We start from the raw sequence: 20,343 nt of genomic DNA on the forward strand, positions 1-20,343 counted from the left end.
TTCCATGAGTCTTGTTTTTACCTCTGCTCTTGATGAGATGCCACTTAGCCCACCTCACATAACTTGAAGACACAATCTTTGATTCTCCACATCACAAAAGAATCATCCCCACGCACCATCTAATGAGTGAGTAGACACACGGGACTTATTAGCTGCAGGGAGCATATCTGAATCAAAGCCTCAAACAAAGGTGTGTAGGAAAACCACAGCTCTGTCAAAGGAAACAATAGTGGAATCACTGCAGCTGTATTTTAAAATGGTAGGAACACAGCCCCTTGTTTTCTTTAATTCACATATTAGAATTTTAATTATCAAGTTGCTAAAGTGTGGTGGCTTTCAATTGAAGTGGGTTTTATCGACCCAGCCTCACGGGGCAGACAGAAGTCCTTTGTTGCGCTGCCAGATGCACAGAGACGCCAGCATGGCACCATCCACGTCCTCTGCCTCAGATCCTTCTGGCAGGAAGCCTCTACCATCACCTAGAGCACAGGAGTCTCTGGGAGATGAATCTCCCTGGCCCTTGTCCAAGGGGCTTTATTACTGGAAGGACCAGAAAGATCTCTTTACAAACCTGATCTTTCTCCTTGCCCAATCTATAGGCTGGTACCAGAAGAAACAGCAGAAGACTGAACTGCTATGATGGAAATCGGCCGTGAAGGATGAGTAGTTCTTGCAGGGAATACTTTGTGAAGGCTGTGAACACTGCTGTCCCACCACAGGGAGAATGTCCCCCCAAGTTCTGTCTTTACTACACAGTTGAAACCCTCTAGAAACACACAACACCAAGGCACGGAGCCAGCATGTACAGCCCCAACACCGCTTGCTCCTCTCCCTGGCTTCCTGTTTCCCAATTTACCCCCGCTGTTTCCCTCACTCCCACCACTCTGGAGAAGGCAGTCACAATCTGTCAGGTGGAAGAAGACCTCCACAGGGCTGAGGGGACAGGAGGCAAGAACACCGGACTGATAGTTCAACAGAGGCCCATGGAAGCCAGCCTGGAGAAGACAGTCAGGCGGCTCTCGTAACCAGCCAAATCCTACAGATCCCCCTTAGCGACTTCACCTCCAGGGCCCATGTCCTGTAGTCAGTAGAGTCCTTGCTCTGCAGTAACATGCTGTGCCTCATTAGGAGTGTTAGTGAGCTTCTCAAGGCCTCACTATTCTTCCCCATAAAATAAGAGCGCAGAGTTAGGTCATATCAAAAGTCCCTTGAAGGCTTAGGATTCTATAACGTTACATCACTTCCTTTATCTATTGCCTCAGTTCCCCCAAGTATCGAGCCATGCAGTTGCAGATGATTTTAAGTCCCTTTCCAACACAGAGGCTCTATGATTCCGTTGATGAAGCCAGATCACAAGCAAGGATCATGCTCTTAATCTCAGTGGCTCTTTCTTTGCCAAATAATGATAGGAATGTACTTCAGCTGAATGCCCGCATCTCAGCTACCAGTACATCTGGTTGGGAAACCTACAGCTACTTCTATCTGCCTACTTGCCAACACGGAAATCTTCAAACAAAGAAAGGATGATTCATGGCATCTTTAATAGGGCCCCCACCTTGACATTAAATCTTGGGCTGAGGTTATCGAAAACAGCAAGTATACAAAGAACTTACTCACAGCCTGAGAGCAAGCCAGAGACTGTGCAGGTGGCTGGAGGGAAAATTGACAAGAGTTACAAAGAAAAGGTGCATTGAGTTAATAGAAAATAACTCTGGTATTGAGGAACAGGGGCTGAAAACAGATGTGAGGGGCAGGCCTCATCATGAGGAGTGAAAGCAAGAACCACAGCTGATTTCTCACACACACACACACACATACACACACACACACACACACACACACACTCTCTCTCTCGCAAATAAAAAATATAAAAAAATATAAAATTCACTATGCTGGCCCCAGGGTGTGGGTTGCGGTGCCCTTCAAGGAATATTGTAGAGCTGAAAACTGATTAGACATGGCACCCAAAAACCAGAATTCCAGAAGAAGTTTGAAGCTAAAGACGGCAGTTTCACATACTAGAGGAGGTGCTGAGTATAAAAACATAAGTTCAGGCTCCATCTAAGCTTCATGATCTTTTATAAATTACTAAATCTCTACACCAAATTCCTCATCTGTGAAATGGAGACTACAAATATCCAGTCTATCCAAAAATAGATATTTAAAGCAGGTAAAATACAAGTATCTGGGGCACAGCAGACACTTCCAAAAGTTGGAAGTTACTATGAAGATGCATGCAGGTATCAGAGATCAGAACACAATACTGGGTCAATCCAGAGAGACAAACAGAAATCCAAAAAAGGCAGGCAGTGGCAAAAAAGGCAACACAGTGGGTTACGGGTTGAAACAGGAACCTAAAAGAAAATCTCCAGCATCATCACTTTTAATAAATATCTACTGATGTTACTGATGTTAAGGAGAAGAAAGCAGATTGCCAGATGAGTGATAAAAGATGACCTCACTCATTGAAAGAGAAAGAGAAGCAAAAACATGAAGCCAAGGAAGACAGACTATAGAGACATACTCCAAATACTATTATAATAGTAGTTATCACAACTACTAGTAGGGTTACTTCAGGTTTTTTTGTTTGTTCATTTATCAATATTTTCCAAATACTTATTTTTATTTCAAAGTTAATAAAAAATGGCACCTTAAACATATAATAATAGGCCCTGAGTAGCTGTTCTTTCAGGGAAGCTGAAGCCCTGGAGAAGATCATTGGCATTCTGAAATCGAGGCTGTGCTCTAATTATTTGAAAGTTCTTAACACATGTATGGAGAAATTCACCCAGTCTATAAATATATGTAGAAGGCCTTCTTAATTCAAAAGCATGACATTAAACATTTCAGGAGAAAAAACATAAACTCCCAAAGAGTCTCCATCTCATTAGGGAATTAGATATGCTCACATTAAATTATAACTCACAATGCAGGGTGCACTAATGTAACAAAGAATTCAAGGAGAGTGATTTGAGCCAGGCTGAGGACAACCGGAAGACTTCAAAAGGCAGGAAAAAGTCACTTTCTGTTGCAGAGACAATTTAATTAAAAAGAAGCTCCTTTCTACCCGCTCCTCCAGGTAATAGAGAAGTCATTGTATTCTGAGGAATTGAAGATCTTACAAGAAGGCAGATTGCATGAACTTCCAATTGCAATAGATTCTTTCAGGAAAGGGAGTAATTAAGATTGCCTAGAAGCGGCTGCTTTATTTCATTGAGGAGGTAACTTTAAACAGGCTGCCTCACCACATGCACCACACTCAACAAGCAAACTCCCTACACTGGACTCCTATAGGGCCTAATTCTCACCTCAGCCCCAACTTTACCCAGATTCTCTCACCTGTTATTATTAAGCTACTTAGCTGTCTTCCACCCTTCATCCCTAGACCCCAAATACCCTAGCAGACTGTGAATTCCTTTTGTTCTTTCGTGTATTCATCCACCATTTTCTTCAACACATGCTATGTGCTAGCAACACAAAGACAAATAAAACAACCCCCATCCCCATAAAGTTAATAGTCTAGCAGCAGTAACTGACTTCTTAGTAGATATTTATAGCTCAATGGCCGATATGTGCATGGAGCATCCAAGAGAAGGAAGAGGATGTGCCTAACCAGCGTGAAGCCTGGCAATAGGGTTTGGAGGACATTGCAAGAAGAGTGGGTGGCAGGAATAAAGGCACTAACCATGGTGAAAAGGGACACAGAGTGAGCAGAAAACCATGTAGCCTGATCTTAAAGTGTGAGGCAGAGAGTGGAAAAACACAACCATACCAGCCAACATTTACTGAGGGCTAACCCTGTGTGAGCTGATTAATTCTCACCAACCCATGAGGTAGGTTTTATCATCCTAATGTTAGCAATGAGGAAACGAGGCTACAAAGGTTAAGCCACCGGGGCAGTAAAGGAGATAATCACTCTGATATGCTGCCCTCCTAAGTCTAGACGGATCAGCAAGGGCTGGTCTGAAAATCCCTTTGGTATCATGCTAAGGAGCTTGGGCCTTTCCTATAGACAACAGGCAGGCAATAAATGGCTTTAAGCAGGAAAGAGTCAGATCTGTGTCTCAGGAGGCTACTTCAGCAAGGTGTGGGGGACTGATATGAAGAGGGACCCACCCAGACTTAGGGAAATCAGCTAAAAAGTTGTTGCAGTCTTCCTATGAGCAATGTGCAGCCTCATCTAATGGTGCAAAGAAGGAGCAGAGGGCAGTCGGGTCCCGGCAGCGGCTGCAGAGCTCTCATCTTCTGCGGCTCTCCGAGCCCTCTCCTTTTCGCTTCCGGAAACATGGCCTCCGGTGTGGCTGTGTGAGGGTGTCATGAACATGTTCAACGGCATGAAGGTGCGTAAGTCTTCAATGCCAGAGTAGGTGAAGAAGCACAAGAAGGCAGTGCTCTTCTGCCTTGGTGAGGACAAGAAGAACGTCATCAAGAAGATCCTGGTGGGCAATGTGGGCCAGACTATCGACAACCCCTGTGCCACCTTTGTCAGGATGCTGCCAGATAAGGACTGCCACTACGCCCTCTATGACACAGCCTACAGGACCAAGGAGAGCAAGAAGGAGGACCTGGTGTTTATCTTCTGGGTCCCTGAGTCTGCGCCCCTTAACAGCAAAATGACCTATTCCAGCTCCAAGGATGACATCAAGAAGAATCTGACAGGGGTCAAGCATGAATTACATGCAAACTGCTATGAGGAGGTCAAGGACCACTGCACCCTGGCAGAGAAGCTGGGGGGCAGTGCGGTCATCTCCCTGGAGGACAAGCCTTTGTGAGTCCCTTCTGGTCCCCTGCCTGGAGCATCTGGCAGTCCCACATCTACTGTTGGGGGTTGCAGGCTGTTCCCTTCCTCTCAGACCTGAAGGGCTGGGGAGGATCCCAGCAGAGGGAGTGCAATCCCTTCACCCCAGTTGCCAAACAGACCCCCTACCCCCTGGATTTTCCTCCTCCCTCCATCCCTGATGGTTCTGGTCTTCCCAAACTGCTTTTGATCTTCTGATTCCTCTTGGGTGGAAGCAAACCAAATTCTCCCCAGGCACCCCAGTTGTGGGGGTGGCCTGTATTTTTTTTAACAACACCCCCACTCCCCGCCTGTTCCTCCCCCTTCCTATGCTGCCAACTTCTAACCGCAGTAGTGACTCTGTGTTTGTCTGTTTAGTTCTGTGTATAAATGGAATGTTGTGGAGATGACCCCTCCCTATGACAGCTGGTTCCTCTCCCTTTTCCCCTGGTCACTGCTACTCACGGAAGCAGGACCAGTAAGGGACCTTCGATTAAAAAAAAAAAAGAAGAAGAAGAAGGAGCAGAGGGAACAGATGCAAGAAGTATTTGTTGGGAGACATTCTCCATGAGTCCCTTCGGTTTCTGCACATCTCATGAGCAAAGCACAGGCTGCCCTTGGTTCCAGACTAACTTTTCAAAGATGTTTATATGGAGAACAGCCTTGGAAGAAATGATCTCCTTCTGGAGCAAAGGTGAAGCATCTTTGTTACCCAATATAAAAGATTTGGTTTCCTTAAGCTTAGAATTCCTCTCCTGTAATACAATGCACTGCATGTATGGATGTCACCTGGCCGTCTTCATGACATCCTATGGGAGTTGGGTCTTGGAGAAACACTCTGGCTATTGCTATTGCTATGACTAATAAAGTTCTTTGTCTTTAACCCAGGAATCCTTAGTCTTTTGCCAGCATCCATGTAACTGTGGCAGGCAAGTTCATTTGCAAGTAAGATAAAGTCTCAAATCCTTCACAGTTCTTGATGATATTTAGGGGGAAAAAGTCAGCAGGATTGGTGATGGCCAAATGTAGAATGTTAGGGAGAAAATGGAATCAAAGATTACTTGTGGTTTTTTTGTTTGTTTGAAGGTTGAAGTTTGGACAGTGGTTTGAATGGTTACTTTAGACAGTGGTGTCACCAACAGAGGTGGAATATATAACAGGTACAAGAATGTAATATGTAGTGAGGCATAGTGGGTGCTGAGGATGAGATAATAATTCAGTCTGGAGACCTATGAGACATCCATGTGGAAGTATCCAACACAGAGATGAATAATGAAGACAAAAGGGTAAGGGCTGGGGTTAAAGATATATGGGGGTCATTAGCATCAGGGTGTAGCTAAACCCATGATATTGGATAAAATCCTCTTACATATAGAAACCATCATATTCATCCTTAAATCCTTAGTCCCCTGCAGAGAGCTTTACACAATGTATATGCTCAATAAAAGTGTGTCAATGAAATAGCTAAAAACAGATCCAGAATTAGTTGTATCCTTTATTTAAATTAAAATTGCTTCAGTGGTTATCGAAGTAATGCTAATTCAGGTTTTCTCAAATCAGAGTCTCAAATACAGGGTCTGTACATTTTTTTCACATGAAATACAACCAGTTTCATACACAAATAATTACAAATTCATCATTCTCATAGATGTAATATGGAAGCAGAACAAAATTCTAAGACTCATAATTTCATTGATTAAAAAGCAGTATTGTTGGTTATCTTACTGGAGAAAAAAATTCTACTATCCACAGGATCACTTCTACCTTCATTCATTTAAAAACACAAAAAACTGGCTGGGCGTAGTGGCTCATGTCTGTAATCCCAGCATTTTGGGAGGCTAAGGCTAGCGGATCATGAGGTCAAGTGATCAAGACCATCCTGGCCAATATGGTAAAACCCCGTCTCTACCAAAAATACAAAAACTAGTCGGGCATGGTGGCGTGCACCTGTAGTCCCAGCTACTTGGGAAGTTGAGGCAGGAGAATTGCTTGAACCCGGGAGGCAGAGGTTGCAGTGAGTCGAGATTGTGCCACTACACTCCAGCCTGGCAACAGAGCAAGACTTCATCTCAAATTTAAAAAAAAAAAAAAACAAAAAAAAACACCTTACTGCGGACCTACTCTGTTCATGGAACTGTGCTGAAATCTGTAAGGGATCTAAAAAGCATAAAAGTCCCTTCCTTAAAGGAAATTACAAAAGCAGGGTGGTGGCACATACACCAGACCAGAATTTAGTTCCAAGTTCCAGATTTAGCAATTTTATGACCTTGAGCAAGTTACTTAACCTCTACAACCTTTAGTTACTAAACTTCTAAAAAGAAAATAGTGAAAATGCATACCTCATAAAAGGCAATGAGATTTACATTTTGTAATACATGTAGAGTGTGTATTATAATACTCCATCAAAAGTGGTGGCCAGTATGATTACCATCATCATAAACTGATTGGGGAAGAAATACTCATAGAAATACTCATAGAAAAACCACTCAGTGAAGGATAGTCCAAAACATTATAAATGCCATTGAAGTGCTAAAGCGCTAGAAACGCAGACCCTTAGGAACCTGTTGAGAACAGTAGTAGTTACCACTGTGTTTTAACTTACTTAAACCAGCCCAATAAACCTATGAGTGAATAGTATTATTCCCATTTTCTAGATGAGAAAATTGACACCCAGGCAAGTCAAGTAACTTACCCAGGTTCACCCAGCCGAAAGTGGTGGAGCAGGAAATAAACCCAGGCTGTCCGGCTCCAGAGTCTGATGCCTAGCTGGCTCCTCAGGAAGAATCATGCATTTTTATAACTTACATTTTGAAAAGAAAAGAACTGAACTCTTTGAAAGTATTTGCCTTCAACTCAAAACTATTATACAAATACTATTCTACTCAGAATTGAAAGATTGTTTTAAAATATCTAAACAGAGCCAGGTGCGGTGGCTCACACCTGTAATCCCAACACTTTGGGAGGCCAAGGTGGGTGGATCACCTGAGGTCAAGAGTTCGAGACCAGCCTGGTCAACATGGTGAAACCCCGTCTCTACTAAAAATACAAAAAAATTAGCCAGGCATGGTAGCCTGCACCTGCAGTCCCAGCTACTGGGGAGGCTGAGGCAGGAGAATCGCTCAAACCTGGGAGGCAGAGGTTGCAGTGAGCCGAGATCACGCCATTGCCCTCCAAACTGGGTGACAAGAGGGAAACTCCATCTCAAAAAAAAAAAAAAAAAAAAAAAACAAAAATCTAAACAGACAAGCAGAGAGACTTTTCTAGGTCTGCTCAGGTCCTATTTCACAGATTCTGAAAACTGTGAAGGAAGGAAGATTTAATGCGTCGCACTGAACACTGTGTAAGACAAAATCACGGTGCATCGTGGACAGATGCACAAAATCCAAAGTGACTCAAAGTGTAGGGGTTTGGGCTTAAAGCTCTGAGGCACCTTTATGAAATAAAATGACTCCATTTACCAACTCTCATTTTCTACTGTTCATAAGCACTTCCTTAAGCTTAATTTAATATATATCCCTCTCAGATGCAGAGTTTTAGGGGGTTGTTTTTCCCTTTACATGTGAATAATGTAACAGACGGGATGGGATATATTCAGCCACTGTGTTGGGCCACCTTGGACTTTCATCAAATTTTGTTTTATTTAATTTTCAAAGACAATAACGATGAAATACACTAAATATCCAACCACTGAGTAATGGCTAAATAAACCATGTAGGCTGTGCTCACTCAGTGTTATATCACACAAAACACTAAAGATAATATTTCGCCAAGCAACGTTGCATGCGCCTGAAGTCCCAGCTTCTCAGGAGGCTGAGGCAGGAGGATCACCTGAGCCCAGGAGTTCAAGTACAGCCTGGGCAACATAGAAAGACCCAATCTCAAGAAAAAAAAAGGAAAAACAATAGCTATAAAGACTTGAAAAAATAGTATTATATATTAAGTGAAAAAAAAAAACTTGCTACAAAATAGCATCGACAAGATGATGATTACATTTATGGATGAAAATGTATGCATAGGGCAAAAAAGCCTGAAGGAAATGTACCAAAATATTAAAAGTGATTTTTTGTGTTAATAATATGAGCCTGGGGAGATTTAATAGTCTTTCACTTTCTCAATGTTTCTTTACTTTCTGAATTTTCTTTGATACATATATTAGTTTTTAATTGCTGTAAACCAATATAAAAACAAAAAAGTTCAGTGTGCTATGTATTGCACTACAGAGCCTTCTTACACTTTTTAAGTGTTCAGAATATTTGTATTACAGACAGATTAGTGAATAGATGCCAAATTAGATAGATAGATAGATAGATAGATAGATAGATAGATAGATAGATATTCTTTTACCAAAACATTACAGAATAACTCCTCTTAGAAATACAGTCAAAATCTGGCTTCCCCATCCAATTCAGCTGTCTCTTTCTTTAAACCAATGAACCATCTATTTCTTTAAGGTAAATGTTACTTAAAAGCATCTTAGATGGATAGATATGACTTTTTAAGCCCTAAATAGAGGGTACAGGTAACCAATTAATGCATGAATTACAGCCATGCGTCACTTAACAACAGAGATATGTTCTGAGAAAAGCATCCTTAATCGATATGCTTGCTGTCATGTGAACATCATAGAGCATACTTACGCAGACTTAGATGGTATAGCCTACTCCACCCCTAGACTTTATGATATGGCCTATCGCTCCTAGGTTACAAACCTGTACAGCACGTTACCACACTGAATACTGTAGGCGACTGTCACACAATGGTATCTGTATAGCTAAACATACCTAAACATATAAAAGATGCAGTAAAAATACAGCATAAAAGATTTAAAATGTTACACCTGTAGAGAGCACTTACCATGAATGGAGCTTGCAGGAATTTGAAGTTGCTCTGGGTGAATCGGTGTGAGTGAAAGTGAAAGCATAGGACATTACTATACACTACTGTAGACTTTAGAAACACTGGACACCTAGGCCACGCTAAATTTATAAAGTATTTTTGTTACTTCAATAATAAATTAGACTTAGCTTACTGTAACTTTTTTACTTTATAAACATTTTATGTTTTAACTTTGGACTCTTTCGTAATGCTTAGCTTAAAACATAAACACATTGTATAGTTGTACAAAAATATTTTCTTTATATCCTTATTCCATAAGCTTTTTTCTATTTAAACATTTTTAAGTTAAAAATTAAGACATAAACATACACATTAGCCTAGGCCTACAACAGGGTCAGGATCATCAATATCACTGTCTTTCACCACCATGTATTGTCCCCTAGAAGCTCTTCAAGGGGCAATAACAATGCCTTCTTCTGAAATACCTCCTGAAGGACCTGCCTGCGGCTGTTTTACAGGTAATATTTTGTTTTAGAAGCAAAAGCAGTACACTCTCAAATAATAATAATAAAAAGTTTAGTAAATACACAAACCAGTGACACAGTTGTTTATTACTATTATCAAATATCAAGTACACTATTGTCAGTATACAATTAGGTATACGTATATAACTGGCAGTGCTATAGTTATACAGGACTGGCAGGGCGGGTTTGTTTACACCAGCATCACCATAAACACATGAGTAATGCGCTGTACTACAACATTACAACAACTACAGCCTCTCTAGGAGTTTTTCAGCTCCATTATAACCCTATTGGACCACCATCTTATATGCAGTTCTAACGTTGACTGAAAGATGATTACGCAGTGCCTGACTGTAGCTACCATACAAATGTGACAGGAAGAGTAACTTAGCTCATACACAATTACATGCATATTTACTTTTTAAGAGACAGAATCTCGTTTCTGTCACCCAGGCTAAAGTGCAGTGGCAGGATCACTGTTCACTGCAGCCTCGACCTCCTGGACTCAATTGATCCTCCCACCCCAGCCTCCCCCAAGTAGCTGGGACTTCAGGCACATGCCACTGTGCCCAGTTAATTTTTGTATTTTTTGTAGAAACAAGGTCTCACTATGTGGCCAGGCTGGTCTAGAACTCCTGGCCTCAAGCAAAGATACACACTTTCTTTTGGCAGCAACAAACAATTAATTATCAATATAAATGTCAATATGACACACTGAAACTGCTTTTCAGAAAAGGTTATCCAAACTGAATTTTGTCAAAGAAAAAAACCTACTCTACTGGCCAGAAAGTACTGAGTTCAGTCCAACGAAATGACTAGAATAGCTACACAAACTACATAGTGAACTTTGGAGGCTGTTTCCATCTGGAAATGTGCATCATGTACACATTGCTCCATATGCCACCAGTAATGCTTTAACCACTTTCAAAACACCAGCCATAACACATCCGAAAAAGAATAATATTATGCATATTTTTTAAAAAAGAATACAATTACTGGAAGAGCTTTGGGAAATTAACGCAGCCCTACTGTGGAGGTCAAATTCATACGCAGTATAGAATTAAAACAAATCTGACATACTGAGCACTTGTCATGTGGCTCTTACAGGGTAAGCACAATTTTCAACCCTGGATAGAAACTGGAGTCCAGTGGAAAGTACAGATGATTGACTACCCTTCTTTACAGGGAACAGAAACATTCTCTTAGACCCCTGCTGCTTTGGCCAAGTTAAGCTCAGCCTCATCATGCCATTCATCCAAGACAGGGCACCAATGTCTTGATGCTGGTTAACAGATAATTCAAACAGGCACACACACTTCATCACCGTAAGAGGTACCTCTATGTGGTTGTCAGCCTTTAGCGATATCAACTCAACAGGCCCACAAGCTTTTTACAAAATAAACCCAAATTAATTGGGAGACAAAGATGGTGGGATAGGAGGGGACATTTTTAAGAAGACAGAAAGTCAATTGCATTAGTGGTCACAAAAGAACCAGGAGTGTTTTTGTTTGGTAGTGGATCAGCTACATGCAGAATGTTAACCTCTTTAAATAAGGCATTGGTGATTTTAAGAAATTAACTTTAGGTCTGATCAGTGCCAAGTGCAGAATTTCTGCAAGAAGATGTCATGGAGTAGAGAAAAATCTACAGTGTCTGTTCCTCTTTCTGTTTATAACCTCTGGACTTTAGCATCGTCTCTTGGGCTATCTGCAGAGGCCTTTTCATAATCATCCACTCAGAATTCCCCCATGCTAATTATGAAATCTTAAGAAACTGGCTATAGGAAAACAACTTTTGGTCATAACTTTTTATTCCTATTTATTAATATATCCTAACTCACTTGGCATTCCACATCTATAGATGCTATTTATGGTTCATAAATTTAGTTTTCCCACTGGTTCAGATAAGCAGGTCCTAAAAATGATATAAGATGTGCTTTTTTCTACAAAGTCTCAAAAGCCATCAGATACTACAATGAGAGTGAATCATGGACGGACTATGGGGTTGAGGCTTAGGGCTTGGACTCTGGAATCAGGCAAACCTGGATTCAAATCCTGACTTCGTATATCAAGTTGCGTAACCTTGAGCAAGTTCTTTAAGTTCAAAATGGTCCTGACCCCAGTGGGGTTATTGGGAGGATGGAATGCAATAGTTGACAAAAAGCAAGCAGCAGATCTGAAATTCTACCTCTTGGGGCTACCTAAGGAACAATGTTTTCAAATTATAAAATCTCTGCTGGGAGACAACAGAATGAAGAAGAGAGTGTTTTCACTTTAGTCACTACACAAATTAAAGTTGCTGTGGGGCTAGTGTCAGCTTTACTTTTATCTAAATGTGTGACATATTAATCACTCCCAAGCTCCATTTCCTCAGCTTTAAAAGAAGAGGGTGGTCTCAATGAAGCTCTATCAAGATCTGAGTACCTGCAAAAATGAAATCCACATTTCTGTGTGCAGCCTATATTGTCCAACAACACAAGTGCCTTTTAACAATGAAATCATACTCTCTTTCCATCTACTTTTCCCATACTTTAGAGTATTTTACTGCACTATGAGCTTCTCAAAAGGAAAGACAATGTCTTGCCTGTTGTTTCTACCCATAGTGCTTCTAAGAATAAATGACCGAGGAATAAATGAGCGACTGAATCATCTCAATATCCTCCCTAAAGGCACATAAATTTTGCACACAGTAGGTATCAAAACACATTTGTTGGAAAAATGGATTTGAGCAAAACTGCGAGTGCCTTTATAGGTAGGGACTTCTTCTTACTCATCTCTGTAGCCCCTGGGCCTGGGCAGAGCCTGGCACAAAGAAAGGAGGATCAACTAATCTTTTGGCTCTGGAGACATGCTAGCAATTGACCTACTCAAAAAGTAATTGGTAAGATGTGTGTGGATTCCAGTTCCAGAAGGCCTTCTCTGTGCCTGGCATTGTACAAGATGGTTTGCATGATGTTTTCTCAACAGCTCTGATAGGGATGAGTGACATCGTTTTAAAATGAGTGAGCAAGGGTTCAGAGAGATTAAGTCACTTGTCCAAAAATCACAAAGCTGATAAATAACAGAGCTGGGATTTAAAACCAGGCTTCTGGAACCTGTGCTTTTTCCATTATGGGAGATTAAGAAAGAAGGGAAAGCACCAAAATAGATGAGACCACCTTATTTGAAGCTGTGTGACTTTAGGGGAGGATGGAGGAGGCAGCAACAGGTAGATAGGGTTCAAGGAGGGAAGCTGACCAGTGCGGCCAACCACCCCAGCCAATTATTGATCCACGGGCCTACCACCTGCAGCCATGAACAGCAGGTCTTGAAGAATGTTGATTAGAGCCATTTCCCAAGCAGAATTGACCAGGTAGTGGCTGGCAGTAATGGCAGTCCAGACCAATTCCTTCTGGTCATTATATACAAGTCCAGGCGAGCCCATCAGAATGCCTTGGGCCCAGATCTTGGAACAGTAGTCCACTTGCCATCTTGGAGCCAACGCACAAGGCACAAGAACTCCCACATGGAAAGACTAACCACATTTTCTAGACTAGTGCTAGAAGAGGAGGCGGCCTGAATACTTTGTCTCAGAGGAAGAAATTTAATGACTCTTGGTTTTGGAAAAATCAATTTTAAGAGTAAGGCTAAGTCCCATGTGCTCATCATAGAAACAAAAAGAGATAACATTCATTGTCAAAGCATCAGAGCAGGAGAGCTGCCATTTTTAAAAAATGCTATTTTATAGTTTTGTTAAGATTCAGCATGTAAACAGCTGTACCTTTCCTATGACTACAGGGTAAACTAATTTAATAAAATCAAATATGTTTGAAACATATTCTGTTCTTAACAGTAACACCAACTAGAAACATGGAATCTTACATATCCATATACAGGCACCATAAAACACTCAGTATAATTACTTTTTAATTCATCTAGGGGTACAAAAGTAATTATTTTAGAGACCCCACACTAGACCCTCTAGTTTACAGACTCAGAGTAACCCACTTTAAATATCTGAAGGAGACCCTGCCAACCCTCAGCTCAAATGCCCCATGCTTCCTGAGGCCTCTCCATCTCAGCTCCACCAAAAGGATCTAAGCTCAGGGTAACATCTTTCTTACTACAAGAACTTAACAGCCTGCTTAGATGGAGAGGACAAAAGCTACACAGGATGTTAGAGAGAAAGCAATGCCAGGTCAGTAACTAACTGAGCTTTCTCCCTGAGTTGGAAAAAAAAAACCCAAAAAAAAGAAGAAAAGTCAAATAAAAGCCCTTGGGACAGAAAGCATTGATGTAATTTCACTATTCCTAAGCATGCCAGAAGCCATAAACACTTGTAAAGCATAATCTTTATATTTGCAACGTTCAAGGGCATAACTACAAAAAAAAATCACTGCGTAAATATGCACATGTGCTAACTATTCTCTTAGATAGATCATTGAGAAAGAGAGAAAGAAAGAAAGAAAGAAAGAAAGAAAGAAAGAAAGAAAGAAAGAAAGAAAGAGAGAGAAAGAGAAAGAAAGTAAGAAAAAAAAAAAAAAAAAACGCAAGCAGGCAACCAGAAGTCCAAATATTGCTGGAAAAGTTTGAGTTGTTTCTGTCTGAAATTTACTCTGATCAGCCCTGCAGAATCTGTCCTTGCACACTACCTCAAAGGAAAAAGAAAAAGAAAGAAAGAAAAGGAACTTTATAGGTAGAACCTCCAAACCCATGCTTGACTCCTCGCTGTCCTCTCCCCTCCCAGAGCAGCCAGTCAGAGCTTGGAGAACACATCACCCCCAGAGATCATTCTGAGGCTCTGTCCCTGAGCTGGCCAGGACCCTGGGCCCTGGGAGCTTCCCCTTGTCACCCTGAAGCCCAACAAAACAAAGCAATCCTTCTCCAAGATGGCCATCTAACTATTTAAAGATCATTCTCATGTCTTCTCCTTTTCTGGCTTGCTCTTTTCTGGACATACCTGGTTTGTCACTGTTCATACCCCAAGGGTGGTCTGACCAGCACACACTTAGAAAAGATAAAAGCACTGAAACCTTTTCACTCAGGCAGTCCATTTCACTTAACACTCACAATCCAAGCAACTCAATATTGTAACTAGTGATCCCTACCCCAACCCACAATTGTACTTAAGTGGATTAATATTAATAATAAAACAGCTACCTGTTACTGAGTGTCTGCTGTCTGCCAGGAATTGTGTTACACAGAGTCAGTTCTGCTATAACACAACATATGAGTTCTGAGAAATCACCATACTATGCAAAATTATGCAGTAAAAACAGCAGAGTTTATGGGAAAACAGGATTGGGACACACTACTACTTTCTTGTGAAAATGGGCATTGTAAGGGTTACAGCTTATGGGTTACTGTGAAGTGGTAGATGAGGGGCTGGTTATCAGAAAATGGACAGAAAGTTGTAATGGCAGATGTGGATGAGTGTAACTTGAGTGTAACTCCACACACCTGGTGAACTGAGGGAGCTGGTAGATGTTTCAGGTGTGTGTGTTTATATATTACCATGCAGCTCACTTTAGCTGAGTGCCATCTTCTGAGTCCACCTAGTGCTTTTTATGGATACAACTGACTATGTAAGTAAACATAAAATTTGCATTATTCTCAAATTTTTCTGAATATATCAATCAGCTTTGAAAAAAAAGTGTGTGTTTTCAAAACAACTGTTATAGCAGCACTGACTAGAAAAAAAAACAGTGCATAAATATGCACATGTGCTAACTATTCTCTTAGATCAATCAGAAAGAAAGAAAGAAAGAAAGAAAGAAAGAAAGAAAGAAAGAAAGAAAGAAAGAAAGAAAGAAAGAAAGAAAAGAAAAGAAAGAAAGAGAGAAAGAAAAATAGAAAGAAAGAAAGAAAAAATGCAAGCAGGCATTTTTTATCTCATTAAATCCTAGCAACACCGAAAAATAGGTAGTACTAATTCCATGTTCCAGAAAAGGAAACAGAGGCTCAGGGAAGCTAAATGATTCCCAAAGCCACATCACTGGTTGATATGGCTTGGCTCTGTGTCCCCACCCAAATCTCATCTCGAATTGTAATCCCCACATGTCAAGAGAGGAGATTGCTTCTCCTTTACCTTTCGCCATAATTGTAAGTTTCCTGAGGCCTCCCTACCCATGCGAAACTGTGAGTCAATTAAACCTCTTTTGCTTATACATTACCCAGTCTCAGGCAGTTCTTTACAACAGTGTGAAAACAGACTAATACAGAAAATTGGTCCTGAGAGAAGTGGAGCATTGTTACAGAGATACCTGAAAATGTGGAAGTGATTTAGGAACTGGGTAATGGGCAGAGAATAAAAAAGTATGAAGGGCTCAGAAGAAGACAGGAAGATGTGGGAAAGTTTGGAACCTCCTAGAGACTGTTGAATGGTTTTGACCAAAATGTTCATTGTGATATGGACGATGAAGTCCAGTATGAGGTGGTCTCAGATGGAAATGAGGAACTTACTGTGAACTGGAGCAAAGGTCACTCTTCCTATGCTTTGGCAAAGAGACTGGTGGCATTTTGCCCCTGCTCTAGAGATCTATGTAACTTTAAACTCAAGAGAGATGGTTTGGGTATCTGACAGAAGAAATTTCCAAGCAGCAAAGCATTCAAGATGTGACCTGCCTTTTTCTGAAAGCATACAGTCATAGGCATTCACAGAGAGATGGTCTGAAATTGAGATTTATGTTTAAAAGGGAAGCAGAGCATAAAAGTTTAAAACATTTGTATCCTGACCATGTTGTAGAAAAGAAAAACCCATTTTCTGGCGAGAAATTCAAGCTACCAGCTGCAGAAATTTGCATAAGTAAAGAGAAGCTGAATGTTGATACCCAAGACAATGGGAAAAATGTCTCCAGGGCAATTCAGAGATCTTCATGGAAACCCCTCCCATCACAGGCCCAGAGGCCTAGAAGGGAAAACTGGTTTTGTGGGCCAGGGGTCCCTCCTGCCCTCCCTGTTCTGTACAGCCTTAGGACATGGCACCTTGAGTCTCAGCCACTCCAGTTCCAGCCATGGCTAAAAGGGGCCAAGGCACAGCTCAGGCGTTGCTTCAGAGAATGTGAACCCCAAGCCTTGGCAGCTTCCGCCTGGTTTTGGGCCTGCGAGTGCACAGAAGATAAGAGTTGAACTTCAGAAGCCTTTGCCTAGATTTCAGAGGATATATGGAAATGTCTGGATGTCCAGGCAGACGCCTGCTGCAGGAGTGGAGCCCTCATGGAGACCCTCTACTAGGGCAGGCAGAGGGAAAAAATGGAGTTGGAGTCCCCACACAGAGTCCCCACTGGGGAACTGCCTAGTAGAGCTGTGAGAAGATGGCCACCAGCCTCTAGATTCCAGAATGGTAGATCCACTGGCAGCTTGCTCTGTGTACCTGGAAAAGGTACAGGCACTCAACGCCAGCCCATGAAAGCAGCTGTGTGTCAGGGGGGCTGTATCTGCAGAGCCACAGGAGCAGAGCTTCCCAAGGCCTTGAGAGCCCACCACCTCTTGCATCAGCATGCCCTGGATATGAGACATGTAGTCAAAAGAGATTATTTTGGAGCTTTAAGATTTAATGGCTGCCCAGTTGCATTTTGGACTTGGTGCAGGGCCTGCAGCCCCTTTGTTTTGACCAATTTCTCCTATTTGGAATGGGAACATTTACCAAATTCCTGTACCCCCATTGTGTCTTGGAAGTAATTAACTTGCTTTTGATTTTACAGGCTCATAGGCAGAAAGAACTTGCCTTGTCTCAGATGAGACTTTGGGGTTAATGCTGGAATGAGTTAAGACTTTGGGGGACTGTTGGGAAGGCATGATTGGCTTTTAAATGTGAAAAAGACATGAGCTTTGAAAGGGGTCAGGAGTGAAATGATATGGTGTGTCTCTGTGTCCCCACCCAAATCTCATCTCAAATTGTAATCCCCATGCGTCAAGGGAGGGACCTGGTGGGAGGTGATTGGATCATGGGGGTGGTTTCCCCCATGCTGTTCTCATGATAGTGGTTCTTTTAAACCAACAAGATTTGATGGTTTAAAAGTGGCACTTCTCTCTTAGCACTCTCTCTCCTGCTCTGCCATGTAAGACATGCCTCACTTCCCCTTCACCTTCTACCATGATTTTAAGTTTCCTGAGACCCCCCCAGCCATGCAGAACTCTGGGTCAATTAAACCTCTTTTGTTTATAAATTACCCAGTCTCAGGTAGTTATTTATAGCAGTGTAGAAATGAATTAAAACACTGGCAATAAGTAAGATGCAAGGCAAGGATACAGCCAAGGTCTACCCAGCCTCTTCTCCACCACCTTATGCCCTATTGTTGCCACTTTCTTTTACTTTGGCAACCAGTGCTGGACAGGAGGTACTGCTACACTTTCTGTGCCTTAAAAGCAGATTCAAAACTGCTCTGACTCCTCCAGCCCTGCTTTAACTGTCTGCCCCATAGTGGCGTAAAAGTTAATGCAAATATATATGTCTGTAGCATTACCATGTCCCTTCCCTCAAGTATGAGCTATGGCCTCAAAGATAATTAAGCTTTTTATGAAATTTCTTTTTGGCCTCATTGCTATGATATTCACCAGTCAGATTCAACAGAATTTCAGCAGATTTCATGGAGCTTAAGGATTTACTTTCTGGAAGGCCCTTTCACTGTTTTCACAACCTCCCTTCCTGGGAGCTTGTGTTCAAGTTCCTTGGCGAGGAAATAAGCTGTCTTACTCTATTAAATGACTGTTGAAAATGAAAGTCAGACCAAGTCACTCCTTTCTTGGAAGACTTCCATGGCTCCACACTGTCCTTAGGATCAAGTCCAAGCTCCCCAGCATGGCCTGCAAAGTGCTCCTTGATCTGTCCCCAGAGTATATCACAAGCCACATCCCTATCCACTTATCTGCCCCCACACTGGATGTTCCAGAAAGACTGAATTACTTTCAGTTCCACCAGTACTCTATGGTTCTGCACTTCCAGACTCTGTATATTATTCCTCCTACCTGCAATAATCTCCATGCCATCAATTACATCACACTCCCTTTGCCTGTTGAATGCCCATTCCATCTCCAGATCTCAGCTTCTATGCTCCTTCCTCCTGGAAGCCTTCCAGGGTCCTGTCCCCACATCTGAATTAGGAATCCCTCGTGGGGGTGCTCCCATAGCAGGCTGCACATTCCCTATAACACTATTCCTATCACCCGCTATCCCACTTTGGTGAAATTACTTATTTGTCCAATTATTAAGCTCTGTGAAGGCAGGAACTGCATCTGGTTGATTAAATGAATAAATGAATGAATACACTGCATAACACATAGCATAAAAGAGCTTTCATGTGCAACATCTCATCTGACCCACATATGCCATATGAAACAAATGGGGACTCAAACAAAGGATCCAAGAGAGCAAATGCATTAGGTATTACCACACAGCCAGTACCTGGTGGAACATCCATTCACTCAATTCATCCAAGTAAATTATAGTAACTATGTTCTAGGCACTGGGTATACAGCAATAACCAAATCAGACAGAAACACTTGCCCTGGTGTTGCTCACATTCCCAAATAAGTAAGTCAATATATCAGTACATCAATATATCAGTTTATCAGATGCCAATGATATGACGTAAAAAAAAAAATAATAAAGAAAAGAAGGAGATAGTTAGGGCCTCACTGAGATGGTATAATCTGAACAAAGACCCAGAAGAGGAAAGGGAGTGATCCCTGCTGGTCTGTGGTCTCCAAAGTGCTGAAGCAGGAGTAGCCTGGCAAGTTCAAGGAGGAGCAGCAAGGACTGTACAGCTGGAGAGGAGTAGCTGCATCTTGGAGAGGAGAATGGTAGTTAATATTTCCTGAGCACCTACTATGTGCCAGGGGAATAGAGTAAAAAACCAGAAAGACAAATTATCTGTCTTTACAGACCTTACAATCTAGTTGCTTAGGTTTAAACATGCTGGAATCAAATCACATGCTCTGAAATACACCATGCATGTAAAGGTCAGTTCACTCCTTAGCCTATCAGGAGGATGCTGATCAACTGAAAACTGCTTTGCAAACCTTCTACTAAATGGAAAAACAGGTAGTGAAAGCTGCCCCCATCAGTAATTTTTGTGCTGGCCTCCCAGGGATGAAAAAGAAGTCATCTTCTGTATATAAACAGTGCCAGCTGCCACATCACAGGGGTTTATGAACTGTGGCTTTCTGATCAAATGTATGAAATTAACAGAAAAATGTTTTAAAACGTATTATTGCTAGGGAAATTACA

The 20,343-nt window shown here is 41.7% G+C and overlaps 1 protein-coding gene and 1 pseudogene across 1 annotated transcript in view; one reads left to right on the forward strand and one right to left on the reverse strand.

The window, feature by feature from the left end:
* Positions 1–20,343, reverse strand: part of ROR1 (receptor tyrosine kinase like orphan receptor 1) — a 410,647-nt gene that overhangs the window by 336,618 nt on the left and 53,686 nt on the right. The window lies entirely within an intron of this gene.
* Positions 4,286–6,888, forward strand: LOC103224688 (cofilin-1 pseudogene; annotated as a pseudogene).

The sequence above is a fragment of the Chlorocebus sabaeus genome, chromosome 20, assembly GCF_047675955.1.
Source record: "Chlorocebus sabaeus isolate Y175 chromosome 20, mChlSab1.0.hap1, whole genome shotgun sequence".
In the NCBI taxonomy this organism is placed as follows: Eukaryota; Metazoa; Chordata; class Mammalia; order Primates; family Cercopithecidae; genus Chlorocebus; species Chlorocebus sabaeus.